Raw genomic sequence first — 14,405 nt, 5'->3', positions numbered from 1 at the left:
GACAATAACGCAGACGAGGGAGAAAGGAAAAACCCCAGAAAATCAGCTAAGTGATGAGGAGAGTCTCTTTCTGGGACAACGTTAACCACACCAACATCCATATCATGGGGTGCCCAAAGGAGAAGAGAGAGAGAAGGGGACAGAAAAAATATTCCAAGAGATAATAGCCAAAAACTTCCCTCACATGGGAAAGGAACCACCCACTCAAATCCAGGAAGCACAACGAGTACCATATAAAATAAATCCAAGGAGGAACACCCCGAGACACATATTCATCAAACTGACCAAAATTAAAGACAAAGAGAAAATTTTGAAAGCAGCTAGGGAAAAGAAACACATAACATACAAGGGAATCCCAGTAAGGTTATCAGCAGATTTTTCACCTGAAACTCAGCAGGCCAGAAGGGAGTGGTGTGATATACTTCACGGGATGAAAGGAAAAAATCCTCCAACCAAGATGACTCTACCCAGCAAGGCTCTCATTCAGATTTGGAGGAGAAATAAAAAACTTCAGATAAGCAAAAGCTGAGAGAATTCAGCAACATTAAACCAGCCTTACAACAAATACTAAAGGAACTTCTCTAGGCAGAAAAGACAAGACAGCAACAGGAAACAAAAATTCCACAAATGACAAGGCTCACCAGTAAAGGTATATATGTACAGTAAAGATACGAAATCATCCATGCACAGTTATACCACCAAAATCAGAAATCATGAGAAGAGGTGGGTACAAATGCAGAACCCTGGAGATGAACTTGCAATTAATAGAACAACTTAAAACATTCTCATATTCTTATAGATTCTTATAGCAACACTTCAGAATAACTGCAAACCAAAAATCTACAATTGATACACAAAGAAAAATCAACTCAAATACAACACGAAAGATAGTCTTCAAACCAGAAGAGGAGAGAACAAGAGAAGAAGGAAAGAAAAATGAGCAACAACAACAAATCCAAAGCAACTAATCAAATGGCAAGAAGAACATACATATCAATAATTACCTTAAGTGTTCATGGAATAAACGCCCCAACCAAAAGACAGAGACTGGCTGAATGGATACAAAAACAAGACCCATACATATGCTGTCTTCAAGAGACTGACTTCACTTCTAGGGACATGTACAAATTGAAAGTCAGGGGATGGAAGTAAATATTTCATGCAAACAGGGATCAAAAGAAAGCTGGAGTAGCAATTCTCGTACCAGACAAAATAGACTTTAAAATGAAGAAAATTTTAAGGGACAAAGAAGGTCATTACATGATGATCAAAGGATCCATCCAAGAAGATCATACAACAATTTTAATTATCTACTCACCCAACATAGGTTCATCACAATATATAAGGCAACCACTAACAACTTTAAAAGGACAAATCAACAATAACACAATCATAGTTGGGGATTTTAACACCCCACTTACAGCAATGGGCAGATCAACCAGACAGAAAATCAATAAGGAAACACAGGCCCTGAAGGATGCATTAAACCAGATGGACTTAATAAATATTTATAGGACATTCCATCCAAAAGCAACAGAATGCACATTCTTCTCAAGTGCACATGGAACATTCTCTAAGATTGATCACATCCTGGGCTGCAAATCCAACCTCAGTAACTTTAAGAAAATTGAAATCATATCAAGCCTCTTGTCTGACCACACTGCTATGACTGGAAATCAACAACAAGAAAAAAATCTGCAAAAAACACAAACCCGTGGAGACTCAACAACGTGCTACTAAACAACCAATGGATCACTGAAGAAATCAAAGAGGAAATTAAAAAATACCTACAAGCAATTGACAACAAAGATATGACTCTCCAAAACCTATGGAATGCAGCAAAAGCTGTTCTAAGAGGAAAGTTTATAGCAATACAAGCTCACCTCAGGAAACAAGAAAAATCTCAAATAAACGAGCTAACTTTACATCTAAAGCAGCATGAGACAGAAGAACAGACAAGACCTAAAGTTAGTAGAAGGAAAGAAATCATAAAGATCAGAGCAGAAACAGCAGATGTAAGAGAGTACTATCAACAAGGTTCTGAAAATTCATTTCCTAGCAGATAAAAATGTACAATTTTCTCTGAAAATGTAGTAATAATAAAAAATAGAGGACTTCCCAGTGGCTCAGTGCTAGTTGGCTCAGTGACAACAAATCCAACTAGCATCCATGAAGATTCAGGTTTGATCCCTGCCCCTGCTCCATGGGTTACAGATCTGGCGTTGCTGTTGCAGTGGAGGAGGCTGGCAGCTACAACCCTGATTTGACCCCTAGCCTGAGAACATCCATGGGTGTGGCCCTAAACATCCAAAGATTAATAAATAAATAATTAAAAGAATACAAGACTACACCCAGGATTGTTTAAAGAAAGTGACTCGATAATCTACATTTATACATAAAAAGCAGATGTACTCACAAAGTCCAGTGTTAGGGCTGAGTTTCATGAAATTTGTATAGGTGATTTTCTTACATGAATGAGAGAGGGGAGGAGGGGGAGGGGAGAAGAAGAAAGCAGGAAAGTGCCCCAATAAGGCTAGTATAACCAACATATCACAGTTGGGCAGGGACACAAGAAAACACAATTATAGGCAAACTGACTTGGTCAATACAAGTTGAAGAAAAATTAAAATATATTCACAAAAAGATGGCAGTTACAGCGTTAAAACAAAAGTAAGCTGCTATACCTTTACTCCAACAAATGCAAAAAAGTTTTCAATATAATTATTTCCGAGTACATCCATGTCTCAAATAAAATCTCAGCAAACAGATTATAAATTGTAAATAATTTTCATTCATAAAGGATGAGAACAATTGGAAATCAAAAGTGAAATCTGGAGTTCCCGTCGTGGCACAGCCAAAACGAATCTGACTAGGATCCACGAGGTTGTGGGTTCAATCCCTGGACTGGCTCAGTGAGTTAAGAAAGAATCTGGTGTTGCCATGAGCTGTGGTATAGGTCGCAGATGTGGCTTGGATCTGGCGTTGCTGTGGCTGTGGTGTAGGCTGGCAGCTGTAGCTGATTAAACCCTTAGCCTGGAAACCTCCACAATCTGCAGGTTGCAGCCCTAAAAAGACAAAAGACAAAAAAAAAAAAAAGTGAAATCCATCAGAGCGCAAAGAGGGGGATAAAGAGCTCACCTCAAACAGGTTCATTTTCTGTAGCACTTGGGACATTACAGAGGACTGTGAAGATTCAGCTGAGGGGACAGAGAGATGACAGGGTCAGAATCTGGGCTGCCTGACAGTTCCTACATTCACCTCCCATTTGGCTCAGCAGCCCAGCCAAGGAGCAGCCTCCCTACCTCCTCTCTCTAAACCCTGAACTGGCCAGGGAAGGACCCGCTGGAAGAGCCATCTACTTTCCAGTTTGAAATGATCACTGCTCATTCAGTAAAAATCAGCTTGTCCATTAATTGAAACAATACAAACAAAAACTAACGGATGCTTAAAACACACCAGAGGATGACACTATTTCACTGAAACGAATGCAGAAAAAGACACAGGCTGCATCTTTTATCATTTACCAGGCAAAGTGTTTACTCCTTGAGTAAGAGAAATCAGAGGAAGTCCAGTAAAGAAGTATGGACTGCTCTGAGACAATTTTCAAATTGTTTTCTTTTTTTCCTTTAAGTGAGTTACGGTTTCTCAAAAGAGACTCCTGACAAGATTCTTCTGATGATTGGACAGTCCGAATGCCCTGTTCCACTCCTGGCTCTGCCCCAATCTGGGTGAGCCTGGAGAAGTCACCTGCCCAGGTTTCTGTTCTGTGAGTTTAATGCAAGTGCTCATACCAATTACCAGGAGAGAGTCCGGAGGCCTCTGTAAACCACCCAGTGAAAAGAAGAAAAGTGTCTTCCACATACAACAGCTGTCCACACTTCTTTGGCGGTTAGTACCTGGCACTTTGCTAACTCCTTCCACAAATGACACCACATATGGAGGTCCGTTGTGGGCTAGGGATTAGGGCTCTCAGCTTTCACCACAGACACCCAGGTTCAATCCCCGGTCTGGGAACTGAGATTCTACATCAAGCCCTGCAAGCTGAGGCAAAAAAAAAAAAAAAAAAAAAAACCCACACCCAAAAAACAAACGAAAAAAAGCAAACAAAAAACAAACAAAAAACAAACAAAAAACAAAACAAAACAAGAAAACAAAAAAACAAACCACATCGTATCCTCGGATCAACGCCATAAGGCAGACATCATTCATAGATAGCCTCCTTTCCAGACAATGGACCTGACTCTTCCGAAGGTTACTTCTCCGGCCAAAGGTCAAAGACGACACAATAGGAAATGACCAGGTCCCTCTGGCTCCAAAGCAGCGCTGTCCCCGAAGACCCGCAGCCCACCCTCTCTTCCAGCCCACGGCAGCGTGATTGTAGAGCTTTAGCTCCCGCTGCCTCCCCATTACCCAGCGAGGCTGGAGGCAAGGCAGGGGACAGAATCCCCACAGGAGCCAAGCGCCCGACCCTAACGGGTCTCAGCTCCACCTGTCCCCAGACCACAAGACCCCAACACGGATTCCACACGCACCTTTCCGGGAAGAGGTCCAGGCCATACCCGGGCACTGCGGAGTCCCTGTGGGGTCCCGACTGGGTCGCAAGGCTTCCTAAGACGCCCAGCTTACGCCCCCGCCACAAGAACACCACTCTCAGCAAACGTGCAGGCCACACAAAGTCCCAGGTCCCGGCCTGCTGCTCGCACACCGGCAACGACCTAAAGGCTCCAGGATCTCCTCACCGGGCCTGAGCGGGAGGAAGGGAAGAGGTGGGGCCTACGCCGCACAGGCACAGACGAGGACCATAGAGACCAGGAGGGTGAGCGGTCTAGAGAGTGCAGGGGCTGAGGCGGCCGTTCCCACCCCGTGAATGACTGTGAATCAAGCAATCCCTTTTAGTGATGCAGGGTAGAAATGCGAGAGACATGCTTGTCCCAGGGCCTTGGGTGCCCTGAGATCTGGGGTCGTGTCCCCATACTGTGGGTCTTAGGCCATCTCCATCCCTTAGATGGGGTCCCAGGATACAGCTGGGAAACCTCATGACTGACAACACAGTGTCCAAATTGCTAAAGCTTTTTAGTCTTAAGAAAATGTCCTCCTAATGAAATAGAGTTTTCTGTCTAGTTTACCCAGTGGGCTACATGTGGGCTTCTTTGGGGAAGGACAAATAGCCTATGTTCTCAAAATTTAGCTCACTGGTTTAGTCATAATCAATGATTTCTTTTTTCACTTAGTGCAATTTTGAAACCATTCAGAACCCTGCAGGGCCCTGCTAGGAACAAAATCTCACCCAGTCCCCTTCCAGTTTGATCTGGCCCTTTGGAACTTAAGATTTCTCTGAGTTTCAAAGGGCAGATTCAAGGAATTAACTAATGGAAAAGGAGTGGACCTGAGAAACAAAGGAGGAGCAGTTAAGAAACAATAGTCCTTCTGCAAAGCAAGAGACCTGGTTCTTCCAGAAGGGATACACAGTAGAATATCTTTGAGTTCTTCCTCAGAAAGGCCCCCGCTCAAGTGGAGAATACTCACTTTAGATGGAGTAAGATTTCCTGACCACCACTCTGTTAGCTACTCCCCCACAACAGAAATCACACACCCTGAGCCCTTGCCCCCAATTTTGCCTATTAAAACTCTTCTACAAAATAGGAGAGTTCCAGTCTTTCAGGTCCCATCGACCAGTTCTTATTATCCTTTTCAATGAAACTTTATATGCTCAAACTCCAACATTTAGGTTTGTCTGGCCTCACTATGCATCAGGCACAGGATCTTGCATTTGGCCATGATTCTCTTTTAGGAGACTACTGACTGAAATCAAACTGCCCACTTGGCAAGCACAGTAATTGCCACTTGCATTAGTTGTCTCATGATAACTAATAAGAAACATGATGATGCTCTGTAGACTAACCAGGAGAATTGGAATGCGCTAATAGCAAGGAGACAACCAACCTCCCAGGATTGTTGGTGCTGGAATCTATCTTGGCTGAGAGATGCAAGTCACCAGGAAGGACCCTGGGTCAGACCTAGCATTGGCCAAGTGAGACAACTGGCAAGAGACAACCCAGAAACTAACCCATTCCCATAAAACCTGAGACTGGGAATCATGTGGCAGAGCAGTTCTCCTGGGTTCCCTTACCATTCTGCTCTCCCCAGCAACAGGAATAAGTGTTAAATGCTACAGTATATTTTTGAGCAGTTACAGTAATATTCAGTGACTTTACTCCCAAGTCTGGTAATAGAATGAATCAACTAGGATGAATTATGTAACCAAGTCCATTAATTAATTAAAAGCATTAAGTTCTAAGTGAGATGGACCTTATCTGACTATTTAATGAATAAATAAAGTTATGATGGTTTACACTGCATTATTGTTGCTTCAGATAATTTACTGTCAAAACTAATTAATATAGGAAAACAGTACATTTTGAGTTTTTTCCTAGTTTTATTGAGATAAAATTGAGATATGTCACTGTACAAGGTTCTAGGTGAACAGCATAATGATTTGCCTTACATATATCATGAAATGATTACAAGGTTAGTGAGCATTCATTATCTCGTAAAGATTAAAGAAATAGAAATTGATTTTTCTTGTGATGCGAACTCTTAGGATTTATTCTCTTAGCAACTTTCATATATAACATATAGTAGTGTTCATTATATTTATGATGTTGTACATTACATCCCTTGCACTTATTTATCTTACAAGTAGAGTTGGTTCTTTTTCTTCATCTTCATAAATACTCCCTCTTCCCACATTCCATCTGTGGTAAACCCAAATCTCATCTCTTTTTTATGATTTTATTTGTTTTTGAAGTTAATTGACCTAAAACACTATGTTATTTCCTGGTATAAAATATAGTGATTAGATATTTCTATATATTTCAAAATGATTACTATGACAAATCTAGTTTTCACCTGTCACCATATAAAGTTATTAGATAATTATTGACAGTATTGCTGACATTGTGTATTCCATATCTGTCACTCATTTATTTTGTAACTGAAAGTTTCTACCTCTTAGTCTCTCTGTATTTTCTCTTCTCCCCAATTCCCACTAAGAATTTTTATTAGTATTTTACCTGAGGCTAAAACAGATTATGGACAGTAAAAGTGTGGGAAAATCCTGAGGGACATCCAATATAGATAACATATATTCTCAAAAAATTGATACAGGGTAGCATTTCATGTATTCAAATTTAAAATGAAAAAGACTGGCCATCTCTTCTTATTGGACAACTCTTCCCTAGAAACTCATTAATAATACTACATCAAATCTAGGTGTTTCTTGTCCCTCACTTTTCATAAGGTGATAAAATAAATCTTTATAATTTTTTTGTTGTTGCGCTTTTTTTTTTAGGGCCACACTTGTGGCATATGGCAGTTCCCAGGCTGGGGATCTAATTGGAGCTGCATCTGCTGGCCTAGGCCACAGCCAGGGCAACAAAAACCCAATCTACAACTTATGCTGCACCTTGCAGCAACACCATATCCTTAACCCACTGAGGCCAGGGATCCAACGCACATCTTCATGGTTACTAGTCAGAGTCTAACCTGCTGAGCCAAAACAGGACTCCCTCTATAACTTTCTAAAGTCCTTCTTCTTCTGAAATACCAAACAATGCAGTCTTTCTAACTTAATTAAAATTTGGCTTATTCCTAGGATGTGACAATGAGTGCCCAAAATAAAATATCTCATTACCTGTCAAATCAGAGAAATAAAACTCTGAAAAATAGTTGTACACAATATTTCTTGGAAATATTTCTGGCAATACATCAACGTCCTTTCAACCAATGTTATTTCTTCTTTCACATTCCTAACCTTTATTTATGAATTGATTAATTTATAAATTTAAAAGTGTGCAATACAGGAAAATGTATTAACAAATTTCTCATTACCCCTCCAAAAAACCATACACATTAAGCATTTTCTTCTCATCCGTAGGTCTCCAGTCCCCTACAGCCAACCATCCGCTTGCTGTCTCCATGCTTTTGCCTGTCTTGGATGATTCACATAAATGGAATCATAGAATAGGTAGTCTTTTGTGTCTGGATTCTTTCACTCATAATGGTCTCAAGGATTATCCATGATGTGGCAGATACCAGTATTTTATTCCTTTATGGCTGAATACTACTCCACTGTTATGTATACACCATAGTTTCTATACTCATTTGTTAGTTAATAAATAATTGGGTTGTTTCCATCCTTTGGCTAATGTGAATATTTCCACTAGATGATTTACATAAAAGTGTTTACTTAAAAAAATATATTTTCAATTATTGTGTGTATACGGAGAATAGTTGGGTCATAAGTTAACACCATGTTTAATTTTTTGAGGAACCATCTATTTTGTTTTCCATAGCATCTGAACTATTTTACATTCAAACCAGCAATACACAACAGTTCAGATTTCTGCATATCCCCACTAAAGATAATGTAGGTATCCAATTACGTGTAATTGTGGAACAGGCAAAACTTTGGAGACAATAAAATAATCAGTGGGTGCCACATGGTTAACAAGAATCAGGGAGGGCTGAGTAGGTGAAGCCCAAGTTTTATTTTTAATCACAATGAAAGTAATTTTTATGATACTAATTAGAATGAATGTATGATATTGTGCACATGACAAAACCCATAGAACTCTACACCAAAAAGAGTAAACATTAAAGGGCAGTAAATCAGCAAAATAATAAGCACGAAGCTATTGCTTCCTCAGAGAAACTCACACATAAAAAAAGCACAACTGGAAAAAATATATAGGTATAGTACGCACAGGAAAACAAAGATATGTACCAACCAGTCAATATCCAAACATCGGAAAAAAAAATCACATCAACAAAAATTCTGTGGCACCTTAGCTCACACATATCCCAACCCCATTATGTAAGGCATGGCACAACTCAGTATGGAAGAGATGGCACCTGGTTCTCAATATCTTGCCTTGAACAGGAGGGAACACAGCAAAGCTTATTTATAACACCATACCCTGCCTTGGAGCTATCTGAAGAACTGGTCTGTCTTGCCTAACTCAGAACCCAGATGGAAAGAATAAGTGGGCACTGAATAGGAAGGCTTCAAGGATCCTGAGACCCTGTTTCTTCATTCAGAACAAATTCCTATCTCCTTGTTTTGCCTAAGTCTCTCAGTTCCTTTCTATGTATTACACAGTAAGTTAACCAATCTTGGAGAATTTGCCTCATATAGGACATAAGATTGATCCTTCAGTGATGTCGGGTTTCCTGAATTGCTTTTTTTTTTTTTTTCTTAGTTTTGTATTGCTCTCTTTGAAGCAATGCAAAGAAGTAGAAGTTAACTTTTCCAGTCTTTACTAAGTGCCTTGGGATAGTAATACCTTTGGCCTGTTGAGCTAGGTGTTTGAGACTTTCTCAGACAGCCTATAAATATACCAGCTCCACACTTAATGCTCCCTCTTGTGATACGGTTTAAGCACATATGCCTTCTCTTGATCCTGTATTACACCAGGCCAGTTTTTGACAACCTCTTTTTGTTTTCCTAATGGTGGCACTAAATCTCAAGTTTGTGGTCTCTCTCTTGGTGCAGATTCAGGCAGGCTTTCTGTACAAGCTCATGAGCATCTCCAAAAAGCTTGTGCTTGCCAGCACCCTAGAGAACACATACAGGGAGCTATTCACAGAGGCGGAGTAGGTATGGGTCAGGACATGGTTTCCATCCCTGGCCACACTAAGTTGGTTAAGGATCTGGTGTTGCCATGAGCTGCAGTGTAGGTCACAGGCACAGTTCAGATCTGCTGTGGCTCTGGGGTAGGCTGGCAGCTGTAGCTCTGTTTCGACCCCTAGCCTGGAAACCTCCATATGTTGTGGGTACAGCCCTAAAAAATTTAATTACATAAGTAGTTAAACAAAATATTAGAGGAGACATTGCAAAGGATACCAAAGAAATACAAAAGATTATGAAAGATTACTGTGAACAATGATTTGCCAACAAACTGAATCATCTAGAAGAAATGGATAAATTCTTAGAAACATAGAACTGAATAATATTGGATCATACAGGAATAGAAAATCAGAACTGACCAACAATTAGAAGATTCAATCAGTAATCACAAACCACTGAAAAAGAAATGCCCATGGCATTTACTGGTGAATTAGACTGAACTTTAGAGATGACTTAATACCATTCTTTCTCAAACCCTTCCAAATAAGAAGAGAGAGCACTTTCAAACTCATTTTATGAGGCCCATATTACCATAATATAATATAAAAACCAGATAAGGATACTACAAGAAAAGAAATTATGATCCAGTTATCTCTAATGGACATAATTGCAAAAATTCTCCACAAAATACTAGGAAGTCAAATTAAAATGCACTTTAAAAGTTTCATATACCATGATTGATCTGGATTTATTTCTCTAATGTGAAAATAATTTAAATACACTAATTAATCAATGTGATAAACCACAAGAACAGATTAAAGAATAAAAAAATCAGTTCTCTATAAGTACAGAAAAAAGCATGTTAAAGAAAAATTTAACATGATTTGATGCTTAAAAGAAAAAACTATCAATGAATTTGACATAGAAGGAAATGTAGTACAATGTTGGACACAATCCACCATCTAACATCATGCTCAGTGGTATAAAGCTGAAGGATTTTCCTCTGATTTCTGGAACAAGACAGGATGCCCACTTTCACCTCTTCTTTTCAACACAGTACTGAAAGTCTACACAGAACAAAGGTAAGAAAAAGAAATTAAAGGCTTCATATCAGAAAGAGGTGAAACTGTCTATGTAGATGACAGAAAACCATAGAGACATCACAGGAAAGCTGCTACAATAAATTCAGTAAAGTTATGTGTATGTGTGTGTGTGTGTGTGTGTGTGTGTGAGAGAGAGTGACTGGGTCACTTTGCTGTACAGTACAAAATTGACAGAATACTGGTAAACCAACTATAACAGAAAAAATAAAAATCATTTTAAAAAATTAGTAAAGTTGAAGAATACACAATCAACATACAGAGATATTTGCATTTCTGCGCACTAACAACAAACTATCAGAGCAAGAAATTAAGAAAATCATTCCATTTAACAATAGCATCAAAAAGAATAAAATTCCTATGAATAAATTCAACCAATGAAATCATATGGTATGTGTTATTCATCTTATTTCACTCAGCATAATGCCCTCAAAGGCCATCCATCTTGTCACAAATGGCAAGATTTCACTTTTTTTTTTTGGTCTTTTTTTGCCATTTCTTGGGCTGCTCCTGCAGCATATGGAGGTTCCCAGGCTAGGGGTCCAATCAGAGCTGTAGCCACCAGCCTACGCCACAGCCACAGCAACACAGGATCCGAGCTGAGTCTGCAACCTACACCACAGCTCACGGCAACACTGGATCCTTAACCAACTGAGCAAGGCCAGGGATCGAACCTGCAACCTCTTGGTTCCTAGTTGGATTTGTTAACCACTGAGCCACGATGGGAACTCCAAGATTTCACTTTTTTAAATGGTTGAGTAATACTGCATGAATATCCATCTTCAATGGACACTTCATTTGCTTCTATATCTCGGCTTTTATAATATTACTGCAATGACAAGTGTATATATATTTATTTTTATCTTTCTGGTTTTCCTTTCAAATGCACTTTCAGACACACCCAGAGTCAGATCCTTTATAAACTGCTCCTATACGTTTTTGCCTTGTCTTTTTTTGTTTTTTGACTTTTTAGGGCCACACCCATGGCATATGGAGGTTCCCAGGCTAGGGGTCTAATTGAAGCTGTAGCTGACGGCCCACATCAGAGCCACAGCATTGCCAGATCTGAGCCGCGTCTGCAACCTACACCAAAGGTCATGGCAATGCCAGATCCTTAACCCACTGAGTGGGGCCAGGGATCAAACCCAAGTCTTTATGGATACTAGCCAGGTTTGTTAACCACTGAACCATGCAGGAACTCCCACTTTTTTGCCTTGTCTGTTAAACTTAATTTTCAAAGGAAATCTACAGTAGGATCAATTAATTGCTAATTAAAATTGATCAAATATTAGAAAGACCCTGGAAATAATCTTGTTTTAATTTCCTCCTTTGCAGATGAAAAAAACCAACATTCTGCTGCCCCTCAAAACACACACAGAAAGTGACATTTATAAGTCTTACAACTAATAAGTATGGACTGTCCAAGTCTTACTACTAGTAAGAATTACAGCCATGAGAACTGAGGATCCATGTCTTTTATTTGTCCACTCTCCCTAGTAAGCTGACTAGTTAAATATTTTTAAGGGATGGAGATTTAAGGGCTATTCTGAATTTCACAACTATCAGTATTTTGATAAATAAGTTCCAATTAACTTATATTTAGTATCATAACTAACTAGAACTGAGGCATATAAAGGAGGATGAATGCTTTTGCCAGAGAAACTCAAAACATTTCTTAAGGCTGAAAAATGTTTTTGTCCATGGAAAACAAAATATATAAAACCAGGTTTAGCCCAAAGAATAAGCAAGAAAATATTTATAGTCTGCTATGTTCTTTTACAGAAAGGTTATGTAATTAGATCTTTTTTTTTACCTTCACCAATGGCATATAGAAGTTCCTGGGCTAGGGATTAAATCTGAGCCACAGCTGCGACCCGTGGCAACACCAGATCCTTAACCCATTGCACCAGAGTGGGAACTCCTTTAATTAGATCTTTTGTCAAAACGTTTTATACAATTGTTTAACAAACTTTTTTTTTTGGGGGGGGGCGCATCTGCGACATATGGAAGTTCCCAGGCTAGAGGTCGATTCCGAGCTGTACCTGCTGGCCTATGCTATAGCCACAGCAACACCAGATCCAAGCCACATCTGTAATCTACACCACAGCTCTTGGCAATGCCAGATCCTTCCACCCAAGGCCAGGGATGGAACCTGCATCTTCATGGATTACTAGTCAGGTTCTTAACCGTCTGAGCCACAACAGGAACTTCTCACAAACTTTTATGAACCATCAGAACATCCTTAAATGATTTTTAATTTTTTAATTTTCATTTTTTATTGAAGAAGAATGTACATATTAGTATTTTCAACTTAAAAGCTTTTGTTTAGATAAATGCCTAGAATTGGAGTTCGATAAGTAGTCTACTTTGATTTTTATTTTTTTCAAGTATGGCTTTCCAGTCTTCTCAACACCATTTACTGAATAGGATGTGTTTAACACGTTGTATATTTTTGCCTAATTTGTCATAGATTAATTTACTACATCAGCAGTGTATTCTGTTCCATTTATCTATGTGTCTGTTTTTGTGCTGGTACCATACCATTTTGACTGCTGTAGCTCTGCAGCAGAGTTTGAAATCACAAAGTGTGTTACTTTCAGCTTTTTTCTGCTTTCTCAAGATTGTTTTGGCTATTCATGAGTTTTTTTGTGTTTCCATACAAATTTTAGAATTATTTGCCTTAGTTCTGTGGGAAAATGTCATTGGTGTTTTGAGAGAGATTGCACTGAATCCTTGGATTGCCTTGGTAATTAATAGTAGGTCTTTCTGTGTTATTTTCAATTTCTTTCATCAGCATCTTTCATTTTTTTTTGAGTTCAAGTATTTTACCTTCTTAGATTTATTTTAGGTGTTTTACTATTTAAGGCAATTAGAAATGGAATTGTTTTCTTAATTCCTTTTTTTCCTTTTTTTTTCTGCTTTTTATTTTTTTAGGGCCACTGCTACTGCATATGGAAGTTCCCAAGTGTAGAGATCAAATCACAGATACAGCTGCCAACCCGGGGATCTGAGCCATGTCTTTGACCTACACGACACCTCATGCCAATGCCAGATTCTTAATCCACAGAGCAAGGCCAGGAATTGAGCCTACATCTTCATGGATACAGATTTGTTTCCACTGAGCTACAATGGGAACTCCTCTTAATTTCTTTCTAATAATTCATTGTTAGTGTAAAGAAATACAACAGATTTCTGTAGAGTAATCTTATATCCTGTAACTTGATGGGATTCATTGATGAGACCTAATAGTTTTTTGGTACTTTTGTTTTTTCCTTCGTATAGTGTCATGTCATTTTAAAACAGTGACAGTTTTGCTTCTTCCTTTCACTTTGGATGCCTTTTATATGCCTTTTATTTATTTTTCTTATCTGATTGCTGTGACTAGGACTTCAAATAACATGTTGAACAAAAATAGTGAGCATGGGCATCCTTGCTTGTAATTGATCTTATAGGAAATGCTTTCCGCTTTTCATTCTTGAGTATGATGTTAGCTCTGGGATTGTCATAGATGACCTTTATTATATTTATTCTACACCCACTGTCTTGAAAACTTTTATTATAAGAGGATGTTGAATTTTGTCAGAAGCTTTTTCTGCATCTACTGATATAATCAAATGGTTTTTATTCTACACGTTGTTAATGTGTACCACACAATGTATCACATTGATTTGCAGACT

The sequence above is a fragment of the Phacochoerus africanus genome, chromosome 5 (genome assembly GCF_016906955.1).
Source record: "Phacochoerus africanus isolate WHEZ1 chromosome 5, ROS_Pafr_v1, whole genome shotgun sequence".
In the NCBI taxonomy this organism is placed as follows: Eukaryota; Metazoa; Chordata; class Mammalia; order Artiodactyla; family Suidae; genus Phacochoerus; species Phacochoerus africanus.
The sequence above is the reverse complement of the archived record's forward strand: the minus strand, read 5'-3'. Positions refer to the sequence as shown.